We start from the raw sequence: 20,133 nt of genomic DNA on the forward strand, positions 1-20,133 counted from the left end.
AGTTGCAGTGAGAGGGGGCTACTCTTCGTTGCGGTGTGCAGGCTTCTCACTGTCGTGGCTTCTCTTGTTGCGGAGCACAGGCTCTAGGCACATGGGCTTCAGTAGTTGTGGCACACGGGCTCAGCAGTTGTGGCTTGCGGGCTCTAGAGCACAGGCTCAGTAGTTGTGGCACACGGGCTTAGTTGCTCCACGGCATGTGGGATCTTCCTGGGCCAGGGCTTGAACCCGTGTCCCTTGCATTGGTAGGCAGATTCCTTTTTTTTTTTTTTTTTTTTTTGCGGTACGCGGGCCTCTCACTGTTGTGGCCTCTCCTGTTGCAGAGCACAGGCTCCGGACGTGCAGCCCCAGCGGCCATGGCTCATGGGTCCAGCCGCTCTGTAGCATGTGGGATCTTTCCGGACCGGGGCACGAACCCGTGTCCCCTGCATCGGCAGGCGGACTCTCAACCTATGCGCCACCAGGGAAGCCCAAGTAGACAGATTCTTAACCACTGTGCCACCAGGGAAGCCCAACTATTAGGTCAGCAGCTAATCCAAAACCACATCTGTTGGACTTCATCTTCTTACTGGCTCCCAAATGGTCTAAGGTTTTATAAGGATCACATAGCTTGGTCCCTTGCTAATATTTCTTGAAGTATCTTTTTGTATTTTTTTCATTACCATCTCACCCCTTTCTTCCCATAATGCTTTGTCATAGAGTTCGATATCTGCTACTTATCGATAGAAGCAAACACATAAAATGCAACCAAGGAATTCACCAAGTACTAGGGAGCAAACCAGTAGACAGAGTGGGAGACAGACTTGAGAACAACAAAGGAACCTGCGGCAGAACACAGTATATCAAGAATGGACATTCTAACTTTTAAAACTGAGAACTAGAGATTAATTCTGACTTGGGGATAAGTAAAGGCTTAAAGAGGGTTTTAGTTGACTGATTCTGAAAGGCAGAGAGGGGGAAGTTTTGAACGGAGGGAACAGTGTGATCAAAGGAAAAGGGTGTGAAAGAGCATGAACTCTTCAGGGAATAAGATGCAAGCCAAAGAGTCTGAGTCCCGGGATCTGAGGTCTAGAGAGGCAGTCTGGGGCCAGACAACAAGGGTGTTCTCAGAGGTCCTGAGGCCCATTCAGAGACTCGGCCCCTTACCTGGACTGTGGAGTATGTGAAGAAATGGAGAGTACATGCATTTAAGAGGTAGGTGAGGAAGAAGAACCACAGAACCAAGGAAAGCAATGAGGAACACTTGGAAGAGCTGAAAGGGAATCTGAGAGGAATATCACACTATTGAGGTAAATTAAGAGCTCCTAAAGCATGGGTAGGAAAAAGAACCAAGAGCTCTTAAAACTGTTAAAAAAAAAAAAAAAAGGGTGTGAAACACTGCAGAGGTGTTACAGCAGCAGAAACAACAGGGCGATTTTGGCCCCGTTACACCGTAGATCACTGGCTACTCCCAGGGCGGTTCGTGTGGAGTGAGGGCAGAGAGAAACCAGACACTGGTTAGGGAGAGAAGGGGACACAGAGAAGAGAGGGGAAGGCAACGTCAAGTTTTCTTTAATGGGGTGCATGTCCACAGGGGTGCTCGCTTGGGGATACTTGCTAGGAAAGGGAGCAGGATCCTGAGGAAACAGAAAAGTCTTAGAAAATGGAAGTAGAGGGGCTTCCTTGGTGGCGCAGTGGTTGGGAGTCCGCCTGCCGATGCAGGGGACACGGGTTTGTGCCCCGGTCCAGGAAGATCCCACATGCCGCGGAGTGGCTGGGCCCGTGAGCCATGGCGGCTGAGCCTGCACGTCTGGAGCCTGTGCTCCGCAACGGGAGAGGCCACAGCAGTGAGAGGCCCGCGTACCGAAAAAAAAAAAAAAAAATGGAAGTAGAAAAACATCATAAGGTGTGATAATGGCAGGATGCTTGCTGCGGGGGAAGTAGGGCCTTATTCAAGAGAACACACACTGAGCTTCCTTACAAAGCTGAGAGGGAAGAAGAAGAGAGAGACGTAATTGAAAAGAACCGTTTCAGGTGGCAGGTGCGGAATTCTGTGCATCCCCAAAGCCTTGGACGAGGCCATCTATTTCAAGCGAGGTGAGGAGAGATGGTGCTCAGGAAGTGACCTGAGTCAGAAGGTCGCCGTGGAGAGGGGGATGGGTGATCGCTAGTTCCGAACCAACGGGCAGGTGAGCAAGGCTAAGCAACAGTGCGGGTTCTGCTGCAAACTGGAAATCCAGTCTGGCTGTAGTATGCTATGTACATTCTAGAAGCAAAAGACTTGATGTGGGGGACTCTGTGCTTGTTTTGTGAGGCCTTTTGAGAAAAATCACCTGAATATGTAAGTCACCTCCCCCCACACCCGTGCCCTGTCATAAGTGGATGAAGTAGATATTGCATATGGACAGATAAAACACAAAGAATGGGGCTAACCTCCTTGGTATGCCCTTATAAAGTAATACATTAATTCTTGATTTAAAATGGAAAAGGAAGGGAAATGGATCTGAAAAAGAATATATATATATGAAATACTAAAAACCTGAGTCACTTTGATGTACACCTGAAACTAACACAGCATTGTAAATCCATTATACTTCAATTTAAAGAACGAACATTAAATTTAATATCTCTCTTTAGATTATTAGGTTAAGGAATTTTATTGAATTATAATGAATGTTGTACTAAAATTTTTTCTTCTCATCTATGGACCTTTAAAAACTCAGTGGTCACAACCTCAGTTTCATTAGAACTGCTCTAATAAAAAATTAGAGAGTTTATTTTTTAAAAAATGGAAAGAAACTTGGGCATATACAGGTTAGAGTTTCAGATCTCACAGGTCCAAAATCATGAAGGGAGGTAACCAACTTTCTTCCTGAAATAAATTCAAAATACTGAGGAGATTCTAAGGAACTAAAAATCAATTGGAAAGTTCCCATTGATCACCACTAAAAGAAAAAACATGACTAGACAATATCCTCAACTTCTCCTAAACAAATGGAACAAATGGTAAGAGAAGGAACATCTGTACATATGTGGAAAACAACAATAATGCAAGCGAAGTAACCTATTTGTTTATGTCAGATAAAGAACGCCAGGCAAGCTTAAAAAGGATTTTAACAGAATTACAAACTTGGTGCATGAAGGATTCACACACACACACACACACACACACACATAAATCAATGGGCATTGAAACAACATATCTTCATTTTAGAAAACAGTATCATGACCCATCTTGCTCATAAAATCCCTTTATATTGGCCAGCATGTGAGCAAAATTGCAAATTAAAAGAGACGGGAGATTGGCTAAAGGTTTGTAAGCAACGGGAACTGGTCACTGACAAGGAATCTAGCTGTGGGCAAGGTGCTAGGCCTGCTTTTTTGCAGTACATTTCCTAAATGTTCTCAAGGATGAACAGAATCCCACCTTAACCCAGGTTGCGGAGGACTGACAAGATAGGTGGTGGTGAATAAGGACATGGGAAGATGCAGAATATCAATATGGACAGAAACACAAAACTCAGCTTATTAATATTATGAAATTGATAAAATAAAATAAACCTGAAAGCAGTAGGACACATGGAAAAGACTATGTAGATTTCCTGGAGTTTGACAAGATGAGTCTGGGCTGATTGGACCAGCAAACAAACTGATGCTGCTTGGTTATGGAATGTGATGTAGAGGAAAGGGAGAGACCAAGTCTGTGGGAGCAGAATACTGTGCAAACGCTGATTTCATCTGAGGCACCTGATAACTATATATGTTTGAAAATTAGAGAGTTCTAAGAAGAGCAATAATAATGATTAAGGCAATGGAAAAATTGATTTATGAGGACCGATTAAAGGAGCTAAATATGAATAGCCTGGTTAAGTGACAACTAGAGGGGTACATAATAGGAGTCTCCAAGGAAAGAGAATAATTATTTAGCCAGGTACAAGGGGGTACAACTAGGAGTAATGAGATGAAATTAAGAATGGGAAAATTTAAGCTGAATTTCCAGAAAAACTCCCTGATGGTGTAATTTATTAGCTCATGGAATAAATTCCCTATGGAAATGCTATAGCTGGGGAAACTTAATAATAGAACTGGACAAAATACCAATAAATAATATAGATGATAATCCAGTACTTGAAAGAAGGTGGTTACGTGCTGTGCTTTCCTTGTTTACAATATCTTCTCATATTTTTCTCTAATAGTCTTTTATATAGAGTGATTGTTACCCAGAGAAGTATTTAGGCAATTAGCTAAAACTAAAAGGAAATACGTCCTTTAGATGAGGGAAGCTAAAATTACTTCAGTTTTCATATATTCTATAGCAGTAAGCAGTAATAATTTTTTACTACTTTGTTTCAGCAGAGCTGATCTTGAAGCAAGCTGGACAAATGTATTACTATTTCTAAAAAACAAAACAAAACAAAACAAAATGATCCTCAACTACCATCCCACACAGTCTACTCTGATTCTGTGTGTGACATGAAACCCATATTTTCATAGACATGTTTAATATAAACAATTTATTGCCATAATAGAAATCAAAAAAACTTTATTCCAGCTTTTCTAAATGTAGCTCTATGGTCAATTACTTCACATCAATACCAAGATCAAATAGACATATACTAACAAGCAGTTTGCTTAATAATAGTCACCACACTAATTAACCCATCCAGAACATTCTTAATCAGATGCTATTTGAAATGTACAGTGAAGAGAAGGCTGGCAATAAACGGTGCTATGCTAAAAAAGCAAATAATACTTTACCAATGGGGTGATACTGGCTTTTTTATAGAACCGGACAGAATGTTCGCACTATCCTGGTGTGAACTCAGTGAAGTAACTATGCAAATAGGCACATGACCGAACACTTCCTTTCTCCTCCCCAGCTTCAACTCTGGGGGAGGTGCTAATGAGAAGAGGAAAGGTACAGAGGTAAGGAGTGAAGGAGAGAAAAGAAAGAATACCAGTGAGCTGCCTTCTAGAGCACATGGCAGGCTTGCCGTTTAACCATCCCCTCAATTTTTCTTAAAGAAATGTTACTGCCCACCTTACTCACAGAATGTCCTTCTTGTTTCTGAATCTCTCAGAAGCCCTATTCTAACATGTTTTCCCTCTTAGAAAGATTCTGGTTACTGCAGTCGTTTCCAATCTGTTATCAGCCTTGGGACCCCACTCCCAACTTTTTTCCAACCAATAGCCAATCTTTGAAACAAAAGTAGAACCTTCCCTCTGCCGCCTATCCTTCTTTCCCACCTCTGTCCCCCAGGGTGGGTCCAGAGGCATTGCCACAAAACCCCAGTACTATGTTGAGGGATGTTTAAAGACACAGCTGGAATAAGTACTTTCCAGACCTAAATCTGATTGCTTCCCTGCACTACCAACATCCAAACACACAAACGTAGAGCTGGACCTGTAGGAATGGCCAAATGCCTTATTTGGATTAGTCCAAAAAGACCAGATTTGGGCGGAGCTTAAACCAATGCTAAGATTGAGCATAAGCAAAGGAGATGCTCTAGGCTCCTTAGCTGATTTCTGCTGAAGTTGAGAAGCCAGCTTATGTTTAGCTGACCAACAGAGGTAGTCAGGAAGAAGGCGATAAGATAAAGCAAGTCATGTCGACTTAAGACATTGAGACTGATTCATGTGTTGTTGAAGAGAATGCTGTGGCTAAAATGTATGTCATGTGGAATACATTGCCTACAAACATCTTTTTGAGAGATTTCAATAAAAAGTACTTAATATGGTAAGTTCAACCTATAGAATCTCATAAATAAGTACCCACAGATAAGAGTCCACAGGACATGATTAAGTCATGCTTCTCAAAGCAGATCTGGAAGATAGCGTGTGAAAAAAAAATGATGCAAATGAGTGGATGATTAAAGAGACAGAGAGAGGGCATAATTCATCAACGATTATTTTAAATATGAGCCAAAGAGAAAAGAGGAGAGCCTTAGCAACTGGAATATGGAAACTGGCTTCCCTGTGGGGCAGGCATGGAGAGAGAGGGCTGAGGAAGCTCAGCGTGTGTACATGTAGCTCAGGTGTCGGGGAGGGAGAACAGTACGGCCATCCCTTCAGGCTGAAGTCTCACAAGGTGTGTTCTGTTTATCACGAAACAGAACGTGTAGGTATTGCCCTAGAGAAGGTTTTGTGAGAGATCAAGTTTTGGAAATGCTGGGTTAAACAAAGTTAGACATCTTCCTTCACGGCAGAACTTCCCAAAGCACATGCTAGTATGTTCAGTAAATATGTTCATTCATTCATTCTTTTGTTCGTTCAATAAATATTTATTTAATACCTATTGTGTGATAGAGACATTGTGTTGATTGTTTCCCATACTTAGCACTTAATGAAACAAGGACCAATCCCCCAAAGCCCTCACCCCCCCCCCACACACACATACACACAAAGAGGCACCTTAAGAATTAATATTCGACAAAGGATACCCTGGGAAATACTACTTTAGACCCTAGGAGGTGCACAGCCTGAGTCAAAAAGCATGGGGAACCAGATAGGTGATGGCATATTTTATATAGTAGAGATGGCAGAGGAGTGGGAAAATGCATTCCCTCTCCAAATGATGAAACTCAGCCCAAATGGCCATTCACCAAGGCCACACATCAGTAGAGAAAAGGAAGTCTGAAGATATCAGGGAAACCTGTGAAAAAAGTAACAGAAAAAAATACAGTTCAAGGCTAATATGGATGACAGCAGAAAAAAAATATCATTCGATTTTATCACAGCAATTTCTGTGGATTCCAGGATAGAAACCATGTTGAGAATTGAAGAGAAGGGAAATAGGAATCAAAGATAAATAATTTTTCCAAAACCAACTGGGAAGACACATCCAGGCAGTTCAGTGATCTAAGTTCTTGGGTGATTTATAACAAAAACTATTCACTGTTTCCAAACAATGTGTTGGAAATTAATTACAAAATTAACATTTTTAGAATTTTAGCCACATAAGCAAATATCAAAGATAATCAAAAAATCATGTTGCCCACATGTATCCAATATATCACTTATATGGTAAGCAGATTTATATAAACCTATAAAGTATAAAAGTAAAGATCTTAATCTAGCATTCTCATGTGCACGCATACACCCCCTATACTTCTTGCCACATTGTCTTCACTAAATAAAGGAATCACAAACAAGGAAGTCTATCATAATTAAAACTAGATGTTTGAAGACCACAACATTTAACAGAAAGACAGACTTATGCTTGGTGGTTGGCTGTAGGGATGGCTGCTCCTCTTTATTGGAGATGGCTATGGGCTAATATTCAAAAAATAGATGGCACATGTCTACGAAGGCTGTTTCAACAAGAAACTCTGGCAGAACATTATTTGAACAAATTTGAATCACAGATGAGTCAATCACCATCCACATGCACATAGCACAAATGCTTTGGGGGAACAGCCATCCAACAACACCGCGGCTGTTTAGGCCATGTCATTTAAATGCTCGAGTTTCGTGCCTGAACCAAATTTCAACTCCCATTGTGCAAATTTTCAAAGCCAACATGCAACATTGACAGCAGTCCGAGAGAGGATACTGAGCAAGGGTGTCTTGCTTTGACTACGAAGAATCTGTTTTGTGACAAGATAGGAAAACAGGATCCATAGAAACTAGCCTCAGTTAAAATTAACAAGCAAACCCTACTTGTTAGCCTGAGAAAGGCATGCTGAAACTGAAAGCATATTTATGGTTATCAGACTGGCCTCATTATCGATGTATGGTCCCAGAGATGACACACTTAGTCAAGACAGCATCTTCTCTTGAAGGCTGCCAAAAAGAGAAGCTTCAGCTTCCTCTCTTCTGTTTAAGGTCCATCATTTTCTGATGTCTGTCCTTTAAATAGCTGGGATATATGACTGTCATAAGGAAAAGATGGTTCTGTTCCCATGAGTCTGTTTTTTTATATTTTTTTCCACCAGCATTTCTAAGAATCATTTCTGAAAATCTAACACTTTCCATATACCTAATTTATACCATTTATTTACAATACATGGCTTCTTCTGGCAACAGAGTTTATGTAATTAGTATTATTTAACTTAAATAATTATGCCTCAATTCCTCATTCTCCTCATTTTAAAAAAATTTTTATTGGCATATAGTTGGTTTACAATGTTGTATTAGTTTCAGGTGTACAGTACAGTGAATCAATTACACATATACATATATCCACTCTTTTTTTAGATCCTTTTCCCATATAGGTCATTACAGAGTATTGAGTAGAGTTCCCTGTGCTATACAGTAGGTCCTTATTAGTTATCTCTTTTGTATGTAGTAGTGTGTATATGTCAATCTCTCTTAATTCCAAAGTGTTTTAGATTGTACACACTGCTAATTTAACTGCCTACTAGTAGGAGCAGTTTGTCTTATGCAATTTTATAAAATCCCTTGATGATATACTCCTCCCATACAGAAAACTTAAGGTCCTTAACAATGTATGAGACTAGGAAAAGCTACCTTGCATGTTGCCACAGCCCATGTTTATCAAACCCAGAGCCATCCTTGTGAACAGATGCATGCACACTTCTCATGATTCGTATTCCTCCCCCGAAAAGAGCTAAGCACCACAAAACCCTCTAATTTACACAAGGTTTACTGTAGTAATTGAACACAGTCAGCAAAGTTGCAGGCTAAACTGCAAACAGTGAATCTTTATCTTCCTACCTCCCCTGTAAGCACTCTCCACCAACTGGTTGTTAATTCCCTAAGAGATTTATGCTCCTTCCCAGTGGCCCAGGGCCCCCATCCCTGCCACGCTCATCACCATGCATCTCCTTGCATCTACCTTGAATCATGCCCTGTTCTTCCCTGTTGGCCTTGTTGGAAACTAATCTTAAATTCCCACAATGTACTAATCATCTTCAATGCTCACTCAATATGTTCCACTTTTCAAAAGCACAATACCTTAATTCAAGGAAACTAATCACAAATGGGATAATTTCACAGTAAGCCTATGAGATTCTTTTGGGAGGACAGGTGGAGAGAAATCTCTGTGAAGCACCTTAAAGTAAGTCCACTCAGGCAATGGGCATGTTGAAGAGGGGAGAACCCAGGCTGTAGTATTGGTACCCAGTATTGCATCGGGACTTCCGGTATTTGTGAATTTATTCAAATCACTTAATTTCTCTGAACCTCAGTTTTCTGATCTATGAAATGGGGTAATATCTGTTTTTCCAAATTTCTTGAGAGGATTAAAAGAGAGCTGGTAAGGATGTGTAGATGAGCTGAGTAAATCAAAGTAAACTTCCCATTTCCTTGCTTCTTTATGTAACATCCACACTTATGGAGTTATTTCTAAGGCCATCTTGGGTAACACTGGATTTCCTAGTTTGTAAATGAGCCACTGTCTTGACTCAGTCAACAAATATTCATTCAACAAATATCTAAGCTCCTTCTACGAGCAAGAGGTTGTGTCTATTTTTACAAAAATTTTAGAGCATATGTAGTGACATTTCATACATACTTCTTTTGGTCTCTTACCCCCAGAAATTGTAAGCTATCCATATTACCTTTAAACTAAACTGTATTTACTGATTCCATTACTACAATGATCTAACTTTTCCATTTAAACTTAATAATTTGCTCATCATTTGTTTCATTAATAACTCAGAAGTGAAGTCTTAAAAGCTTCTATTCATTCACCCCGCTTAATTTAACGATAGTATACAAAAATGAAAAAAGTTCCCAAATGTGAATCTGAAGTAATTTCTTTCAAGCAAGAGGAAGTGGCTGTTTCACGTGTACATAGACTCAGCAAGCTGCTCGGTATGGATTTACCTTGTTAGCAAGTAAATGTTCACATTACTCTGGGAATCCCATATCTTCTACAGCATCAGTAAAGCACTGAAGGAAACTCTAAAAATGATCTCTAATCACATGTCCTATTCCACAATTTATTTTGGAAGCCATTATTTGGAGGTTGAAAGCAAGATAGTAAAATGTGCTGGTATTGAAGAAAGGATCACTTTCTTCTTTCCAAACAAAAATAGGAATTCCCTTAGGGCAGTGTTTCCAATTGGAGAGTATCCTTTAGAGCATGGTATCATTTTATGGGTGCTATGGGCTGAATTGTGTTCCCTCAAAATTCATATGTTGAAGTCCTAACCCTGAATGTGACTATGTCTGGAGATAGGGTCTTTAGGAGGTAAGTAGGGTTAAATGAGGTCATAGGATTGGTCCATAATCCGATAGGACTGTGGTCTTACAGGAAGAGGAAGAGATCTCTCTTCCTCTCTCTCTCTTTCTTCCCCCTTCCCTCCCACGGCCACATGTGAGGACACAGCCAGAAGGCAGCCAGCTGCAAGTCAGGAAGAGAGCTCTCCTCAGAATTGACTATACTAGCACTCTCATCTCAGACTTTCAGCCTCCAGAACGGTAAATTCCTGTTGTTTAAACCACCCAGTCTATGGTATTTTGTTATGGCAGCCTGAGATGATGAATACAACTGGATACTGTTGTGGAAAAGAGGGGAAAGAATCAATACCATGATGGGTGAAATTTCCTGAACAGGGTATCAGGAAAATGATAGAGTGGAAGGTACCATATCTATGTTGACAGACAGTGACAACAAGAGAATATTGTACAAGAAGAGAGAGCTAACCATCAAAACTGATAAGAGAATTTGGGGGATGAAAAGGAGAAAATATGAATTGTGAAACAAAAATGTTCCTTTTTTAACTAAAAATAAAAAGAATAGAGAACTGAGTTTAGGAAAGAATTTTTCTTAAAAATTTGTTCAGCTGTGAATAAAGTCACTTAATCTTTTGAAACCTGGGTTTCTTCATATGTTCAATGAGAATGAGACCAGTCCCCTAGACTTCTAATGGAAGGAGGATCAAACTTCTAATCAAATCTACTGATTATCTTATAATTATTAAGAGGCAAAAAGGCACACTGGGTCAAGCAGGGCTCTAGGTATATTGTATAGTTTTAAATTCAGGGCTCTGCCACTTATTAGTTAACCTTGGGAAAGAGTTTTTTCTCTAATTATCAGTTACCCCATCTGTAAAATGGAGCGAATAATAATGCTGCCTTGCAAAGTTATGTTTTCCATATTGCTTGGCACATAGTAAGAGGTCAGTAAATACTATTATTTTTTATTTTTGATAATAATGGAGAAGGTCAACATTATGCTGTCGTGGTTACTAAAGAGATAATCAACATTCTAAAAACTCCTGTCTCTGACTCCACTGGCCCTCTCATAGTTAAGCTACTTTATAAATCAGAGACCCATGACTTTTTTTTTTCCATGCCTTTTTTTAAGATGCGTTTTTCTTGTTAACTCTCACAAGTTACACTTTAGCCATCCATTTAAGGCAGGCATTTTAATGTTACCTTATTTTCATTTGTATACTAATCAAAGATTTGTTCTCTATCTAGAGGCACATTAATTACAAAAAGGCTCAATGTTATAAATCAAACAAATATATTCCTCCATTTCTATTATTTGTTTCCTGTGGTGCTTTTTTCTACCTTGTGCTTTTCCTTGTCTTTCCTTTTATTCCTTCATTTTTCTAACTGAGAGGTTCCATCTTCTCCCTTCTTAAAGCTGTATAAACCAGAAAAGTAAAACCAGGAAATTTAAAACATCAGTTTCCAGGTCTCTGAAGCATGAACAGATGGGCATCAAAAATCCAGTCTTTTATTTTTTCCTTTTTCATTTTCCTACCCACAACCTGAATAAATCAAAATTACCAGCAAATCCAACTTCCAGCACAACCCCCCTTTTTTTTTCAATGCTACAGCATTAAGTATTGATTCACTTCAAGTTCTGGTTCTACACTGTCTAATTTTTAAGCCACAGAAACTGTCTTTATTCCAAACTAATATTTTAAGATACAATTTTGTTAACTTTACATTTGAAATAAAGCCTTTAAATGTACAAAGTGAGTGTACAAGCATTTCTGATTTCTTCAGGTTTTCTATACTTTCTAGTATTTCTAAGTTTGGAAGAGATGGGTAAAGTGCTGGGCTATTACTAGAATATAACCAAGGCTTGAAGGTAAAGAAATACTTACATTCTCAGTGAAAATACTGAGTGAAAAAGGTCAGAGAAAAAAACATTTATTCACCGTTCAACACAAATTAGAATGCCTATTATGTGCCAGGCAAATAGCCAAGATGCCCTCATGAAACACCCAATGGGGTAGGTGCTCCAATCAGGGGAGAATTAGGTATTATAATTATGAGAACCCAGGCCTAGGGAGGGGGGCTAATGTCAAGAAAGGCTCTCCAGAGAAGGTGCTCTTTCGGCTGAGACCTCAGTGATGATTGGAAAGTAGCCAGGTGTGAATGTGAGAGGTGGACTGTGTTAAGAACAGCATGTGCAAAGGACCTGGTGAGAAAACATGGTTCAGGGGCAAAAGCAAAATATGGCCAGAGCATTGAGTGAGTGTGGATAGCAATGAAGGTAAGGGAGGGGGAGGTCAAAAACGAGGCTCGAGAAATAACCAGGGGGAGGACTTTCTGCCCTTAATAATATAAGTAAGAGGTTTATAGCCATTTGAGAAATTTCTAATCAGATTGGGTCTGAATAAAAATGCTGCATGCGGTATGAAGAACAGACTGGGGAAAACATGGAAAAGTAAACATCAATTTTAAATCCCTCTGCCTTTTGAAGCTCTACTGAAATAATGGTATGGGAATTTTTATAAGGCATGGACTCTCAGGGACAACAAGAATAATTGAGTAAGATGACAACAGAAAAGAAATGTCAACTGGATTTCAAGAGATGGAAAGCAAATGGATGAGTGGTGTTGGAGCAGAGAGAAGGAGGCAGAATGCTTCTGTAAGTGTAGGTGATTCTGCTTGTGTATGTGGTGTTAGCAAAGAGACAGCAGCTCATTTGCTCCAGAGAAACTCCGGAAGGCTCAGGAACTGGAAACACCAAGTACCTCTGGAGGTGCAATTGCAGAGCAGAGCTGAAAACAGAACTGGTAGCAATTCTATAGAAAGTAAACACAAGCCCTCTGGTAACCTCCTCAAGCCCATGCAGCCAAGCAACTACCGTCCTTCTCCCCTGACCTCTCTCCTCAGCAGCAGAAAGGCTTCCTCACTGGATGATCTGGACCACAGAGACCAGGCAAGGCTAAAAGCAAGGGTGAGGGAAATTAAATGAAAGGATATCTATTTATTAATGATGCTTCTCCAGCGCCCCTCCTCCATTTGGCTCCCAGACAGCTGGAGATTTTCCTTCCAGGACATTATAGGAACCGTTCTCTGGAAACTAACTGGGCTGACCTAGCAACGCTGACATGTGGAGATGCCACAATGAAACAAATGAGGTCCTATGAGAAAGGTCACTGGTCAACAAGCCCTGTCTGAAATTCTAATCATCTTTCAAGGTCTCACCTCAAATATGAATGGAGAGACAGTCACCATCAGATATTTGAGGAAAATTTTAACATCAAGTTAATATGATGAATCAAACAAATACAAAAGGGGAACTTAGAGGAAACAGACAACATGGAGAGTAGAAGAAAAGTTTTTTTTAAAAATCCTATGATATCCATAATGATAAAATAAGCTTTTGCATTCATGATGGGAGAAACAGGATGTGATTAGAAAGGAAATTCAAGAACAAGAAAGAGTGCTTACAAATAAAAATATCATAACTGAAAAAAATCAATAGAAGAGTTAGAAGATAAAGTTGAGAAGATCTTACAGAAAGCAAAATAAAAACAAAAACAAAGAAGAAAATAGGAAAAGAGATAACAAAATAAAGTCAATCTAAGGTTCAATAATGACTAATAGGAGTTGAGGAACATACATATTGAGAAAATCATGGGTGAGAAAATCAAAGAAAAAATATAAGAAAATTCTTTGTAGTGAAGGAAATATATACCCAGCATAAGAAAAGAATAAAAATCCAATTACGGAATTTCAGAAGACAGGAGTTTCAGAAGACAGGAGTAAAAAAGAAAGTCTAATACCTTTTGGGAGAGTGAACATGACGAGTCACAGGCAAGTTAACAGAAATAGACAGAAATCAGACTTCTCAACAGGAAGTTCAAAAAGTAGAAAACAATGGAGTATTACCTCAAACTTCTGAGAAAAATGAGCTCCAATGAGAGCTCAAAACTCAGTCAAGTATGAAGTAAATGTGAGGAAGGACAAAGCCATTTCCAGACAAGCAAGGTCTTAAGAAATTTTAGCTCCCTACATTTCTTGAGGAGATACTGGTGGATGTACCCCACTAAAATGATAAAGTAAAAAAAGAGAAAGATGTGGGATCCAGGAAATAGTTGACTCAAGGGTCCAGAGAGCAACATAAAACTAACAGGAGCAGGAGAATCTAGGCCTCCAGGATGGGGGTGTCCAAGGAAAAAAATTGAAATGATAGATTTCCTGATGTGTCTGACCATATTAAAAAGATGAGTTAGTGATGGTGGCAGAGCTAGGAATGGGTTTGTGCTAGTGACACAGAAACCAAGCAAATAAAGCTAAAGCAATATTTACCTCCAGGAAAAAATGAAGAGTTGTTCAGGGAAGGAAATCTTATCATAGAAAACAATGATGCTCAGCCGGGAACAGTTTCACATAGCAATAATGCTATAAACACAGAGTATTTAATTAACCAAAAATTGAGATACAGTTATATTGGAAGGCTAGGGAGAGGGAAAAATATGTGAGTGCCTGCATGTGCATGCTCATACAGTAAGTAAGAGGGCTAACTAAATCACCATTTCTACTGTAGGAAGTCAACAGATAATATCTCATATTTTAAAAAATCAAGAAATAGCAAAATAAGAAACAAAAGTTTTGTTAAGTGGTAGCTAGGGCAGGGGGGCAGTTTGGGGTGGGATGAACTGGGGAAAGGAATTTTGCTTTGTCTTACAGATACTTTTTGCACCCTCTGATCTTTTAAAACCAAATATATGCATTACCTTGAGAATTCATGACTTAATTAATAATCTCTAGAAATTTCTTACCAAAATCTCTTTGACTATTGCTTTTAGCATTTTCTCTAATTTTCCTTCTGAAACTTCTATTAGACATATGTTGAATTCTTATCTTTTTATTCCTTAAGATCTAGCTTCTAGGTCACTAATTCTCTCTTTACACATGTCTAATACTTACACTCAGTGGTTAATTTCAATGAATGTATAAAATTTCTACTTAGTTCTTCTCAAAATATGCACTAAGCTTTTATAGTGCCTTTTATTTCTCATACTTGCAATTTATTCTTTATGCTATTAACTGTTGTAAAAACCTACTTTATCTTCTCTATCCAGAAGTTCTAGTATCTGAACTTATTAAGGGTCTAATCCTACAGTAAGTTGTGTGAGCCAGTTTATCACTTGCTACGCTAAGATGGATATTCAACAGGAAATACCAGAAAGCTACAGGCTCCCCAAAATGAAGCAATGGAGAAAGGTTTGTACCCAAGTTTTACTTTTCCTTTAAAAAAAACCTCACCATCTTTCTAAATTCTAATATGTTTCCTTCGGCAGTCAGCAGGTATTTATAGAGCACCCACTCAAACTCAAAATTCTGCTGTTATAGGAAAAAGAATTAGAAGAAAAATCAGACATTTTAACATATGGTTGGATTTCCCTCTTCTAAGCTTTTTAAAGAAATAGTATGTTGGTTGTTTAAAGATCACAACAATCCATGGTCATCTTTCAGGACATGCTGAACATTATTTTGAGGTTTAACATTATTTGCAGAAGAGTTTTCTACTTTCCACCTTGAAATATCCTTTTTTGAACAGTGGGCATATATTTGCAGTAGAGACTCATCCATTCACAGTTTTGTGCTAACGTTATTGTGAATCATAACCACAGAGATGTACAAACATCTCCTTAAATACTAAAGTTGATATAAATGGAAGTGGTATACCTTTAATGACACAATAAATGTCCTAGAAAAAATAACTATGCAGTGAAATTCTCATATAAAACAAAAAAATCTTATAATCTTAAAAATGTAATTATTCTATAATTTAGCTGTACTGAGAGTCTGCATCTTATTGGCCTGGGCTATTTTAGAGTACTGCATATCCTACCTGAATTGTCAATACATGCCCTACTTTATACCCATTTAACACTTCAATAATATATGCCAGGGCATAACTGAGTTCTAAGTTATTCTAGAACTGCATGTTATTTTGGGAGTACAGATAGCAAATGGCCAGATGGCCCTACAGTAAACTGCCGAAGGCCATTTAAAACTAATCCATGTGTAGATGTATTCCAACAGAGAATTATGGACAGCAACCAGTGAGATACCGAAGTTCTACTACAATATTATCTTTGTTAAGCCAGAAATAACATTCCGATTTTATAGAACTGGAGTTAAAACAAACATTATTCTTTACTTTCCTGTAGTAAATAAACGAGCAAAATTCAACTCTATTGCCTCGCAGGCTTATGGTAGATGCTCAATATAGACTTGCTGAATGAATGAATGCCTTGGTACAAGGAAGTGGAATAGGTTATGTATACGCTATTCTATGCTTTTCTGGGTCCTGATTGTTTCTGTATACTGATGTGTGGTTTGGAAGTTTGCATATGTTTTATTTAGGTAGTCTGCATATACAAAGTAGAAAGAGGTAAGGTTGTTTGAAGGGTAATTATTTCTTGATGGAAGAATATAAAAAGTATAAACAGCTCAGCTATTGCTTAAGCAAACTCAGCTCTTCATTCCTGATCTACAATGCAAATAGTATACAAAATAAGGTTTCATTAAAGAGTGACTGTCACATCAACAGGAAGGAGAATGAAGACCTGCTATGCAGGATTATTAGATATATTGAATTTGTTGTCACCAAGATCAACAAAATCCTGCTTCTAAAGACTACACACTGTGACACAGAAATAGCTTTGCAATACAGAACACTCCTTTGATTTTTTTCCATTTTATTGTAATGGGGTTATACCTCTAGAAGAAATGAATGTCAATTTATTGATGGCTTGGGCCACTATTTAAAAAGTAATATACAGGATGTCCCTGGTGGTGCAGTGGGGATTTCCCCAGTGGCGCAGTGGGGATTTCCCTGGTGGCGCAGTGGTTAAGAATCCACCTGCTAATGCAGGGGACACGGGTTCGAGCCCTGGTCCGGGAAGATCCCACATGCCGCAGAGCAACTAAGCCCGTGCGCCACAACTACTGAGCCCGCGCTCTAGAGCCCGCGAGCCACAACTACTGAAGCCCGCGCACCGCAACGAAGAGTAGCCCCCGCTCGCTGCAACTAGAGAAAGCCCGTGCACAGCAACGGAGACCCAACGCAGCCAAAAATAAATATATTAATTAATTTTTTTAAAAAAGTAATGTACTACTCAGAAAACATCTGTGATAACTCACAATCCATTCTGAAAAAAAAAATTAGAAACTTTCTATCATATGATATCTCCACAGCACAACTCTACAGCGTACGATGTGGAGTGGGACTTTTCCTAACACCTTGGCATTTCAGCTGAGGTCCTAACGCCGAGGACTAATACCTACAAATGCTAAACAGAGGTGCTGCCACATTTCTGCAGGACTTGCTAAAGGTAGAAATTATTGGCCCCGTACTCTTCTCGATCACTGTCTAACAGCCTAAGTAAGAGGAGGAGATTCACAGAAGTAGGTGTGCTCCATGAAAACCTCTCACAGAGACTGGGGATGGTTGCCAGAAGGGGAGGCCGGCACCTCTTTCCCCAAAGTGAATGACTGCCAAGCTGCCAGAACCCAAAAGCCTACCTCCTCTTGCCGCTAAAACAGAGTTCTTGGGAGAACCTAATGCATATGCTCCCCCCACCCCCCGCCCCCGCCAAATATGGGACATAGATCCTGATGAGAGTCAGGACTTCGAGATTTTGAAGGTAGGAGACTGTCAGAAGTTGTCCACATGGCAGGCCAAGAAGAAAGGGCAGCAATGGAAGCAGCCTCCATTTTTTACCATTTGGAAGGGAAAGGGTACCTAATTTTGTTTTTCCCTGTGGGCCCAGTGGAGGGGAGTCATGTGCCATACTGAAAGGACTACGCTCAGAAAGGCTGCCTTCAGGGCAAGGAACATACTCCTGGGGTCAGAGCGGAGAGAAGGAAGTGATTAGAGATCATCCAGAGAGGGTTTCCTGTACGACAGGGAACACCTGTGGGTGAGATCTCCCCAGGAGTGTCTCAAAAGAACACATCTACGTGCCACACAAAAGTGCTGGCATCTGGCTACTTACTGCCTGACAGAAGGCATCTGACACTCCAAAGATACCCTCAAACAGCAGCAGCTATGTAAGAAGCCTTCCTCTCTCTCTCTTTTTTTTTTTTTTTGCACGGTACACGGGCCTTTCACTGCTGTGGCCTCTCCTGTTGCGGAGCACAGGCTCCGGACGTGCAGGCTCAGCGGCCATGGCTCACGGGCCCAGCCACTCCACAGCATGTGGGATCTTCCCGGACCGGGGCACGAACCCGTGTCCCCTGCATTGGCAGGCGGACCCTCAACCACTGCACCATCAGGGAAGCCCAGCCTTCCTCTCTTTTCCTCCAGTCCCTCCTCCCAGTCCAGACCCTGAGGCAGGAGCTTAAAGGGGAGGGTAGGAGGCATGAAAGGAAGTGTATTTAATTGGCTTATTGGACTTGATACTCATAATGAGGGAACAGCGTTATGTCCTCTTCTGCCACTGCCTTCAAACACATCCTCACATCTCCTACTTCTTCCTGTTGGTAACAACTTCGGCAGATACCTTGGCTTTCTGGCTTGTGATTAATATCTTCTGGTACTGTTGGTATTGCTTTTTTCCTCCCTCCCATATTATAATCTAGGAATAGGAAAGGCCTTTTTAAACATGGCACTAAAGGTAGAAATCACAAAAGTATAGATTCGTCTGTGCAAAACTAAATACTTTAATATAACAAAAGCTTCATAAATTCAATTGAAAAGCAAGTGAAAGTAATACCTGACACATATGCAACTCACAGAAATCAATGCAGCTAGCTGTCCAGCAATCCCACGTTCAATTAGCTCTGCTATTGTGTGACCTGTTAGCTGTGTGACTTTGGGTGATTCATTTAGTATCTCTGAGCTTCAGTTTCCTCATCTATGAAAGGAGATTAATACCATTCCCTTTGTCAGTGGGTTCTGGGGAGGATTAAATAATCTGATTGATGTAAAGCACTTAGCACAGTGTCAGACAAATAGTATGTATTCAAAGAAACGTCAGCTTTGTAACCTCATGACCAACATCAAATCTCCAAGTGGCAAGTTACAGGTAGTAAAAATTAATTTATAAGCATCCTTCCTCTCTTTTTTTTGCCTGTATCACCATAGTTTTCCACATTGAGCATCTGTTACTTTGGTAGGAAAAATACACAAACTATTTCAGTTAAAAAATGAGAATAAAGGCATTTGTGAGTCTCTGCCAACTTTACAAAGTAGAGAAAGCTACATGTTTCGCACTCGGGCTACAGTGGATCATCCTGGCTAGTTTGTTATACGTAATGTCACTCAGAGTTATCGAATAGGCAAAATGGTTCTCTTCCAACACAGGCAAGAACCGTCTGGTCATTCATTGACAGAAATAAATATCTGAACACGAATTATACTTCCACTGGTCAGTAGATATACACACAAGACATGTGAAAGGCATAAAAGCTTTAAAAAACATTCACAAGAATAGAATGAAACGTTTTGTATCACGGCTTTATGCCATGTTGTCACGTCAGGTTGTACTTGTTTATCACATCACTTCATTTACTCTAATAAAAAATTACTCCCAGGACTCAGTTTCCTTTACTGGCATTGCCATTCATTCTGGGCACAATTTTATAAAAATGAGGCGAATGGAAAGATACTGATGTCATTGTAAGATGAAGCAAAACCACATGAGAGGCCCTTTCTCTGGTGCTCATTTAGGTCCCATCGAAGTAAGAGGGAAGAAGTTCTGGGATGTATGTGTCACAGTACTGGAAATAGCTGCCCTCCACAAACAAGCCCAATTTACAAGAGAAGAACATATAAGGTAGAAGGGGGTTTCAATTTTTAAACTACATTACAAAGCACACATTTGCTTCTAAACTTTAAAGCAGTGCTGCATCGCATTTGGATAGAGTTATAGCATTGCTTTAAACACACACGCACACCCAGACACACATACACCATGGAGGTAATCCAGTTCCTCCTGCAGCACAGATGTGCACAAGAATGCTCTAAGTGATTAAGATAGG

At 39.8% G+C, this 20,133-nt stretch overlaps 1 protein-coding gene across 2 annotated transcripts in view; it reads right to left on the reverse strand.

Annotated features, from left to right (window-relative positions):
• Positions 1-20,133, reverse strand: part of GTDC1 (glycosyltransferase like domain containing 1) — a gene marked incomplete at its 3' end in the record, with an annotated part of 324,823 nt that overhangs the window by 61,810 nt on the left and 242,880 nt on the right. The window lies entirely within an intron of this gene.

Source organism: Hyperoodon ampullatus, assembly GCF_949752795.1.
Source record: "Hyperoodon ampullatus genome assembly, chromosome: 8".
NCBI lineage: Eukaryota > Metazoa > Chordata > Mammalia > Artiodactyla > Ziphiidae > Hyperoodon > Hyperoodon ampullatus.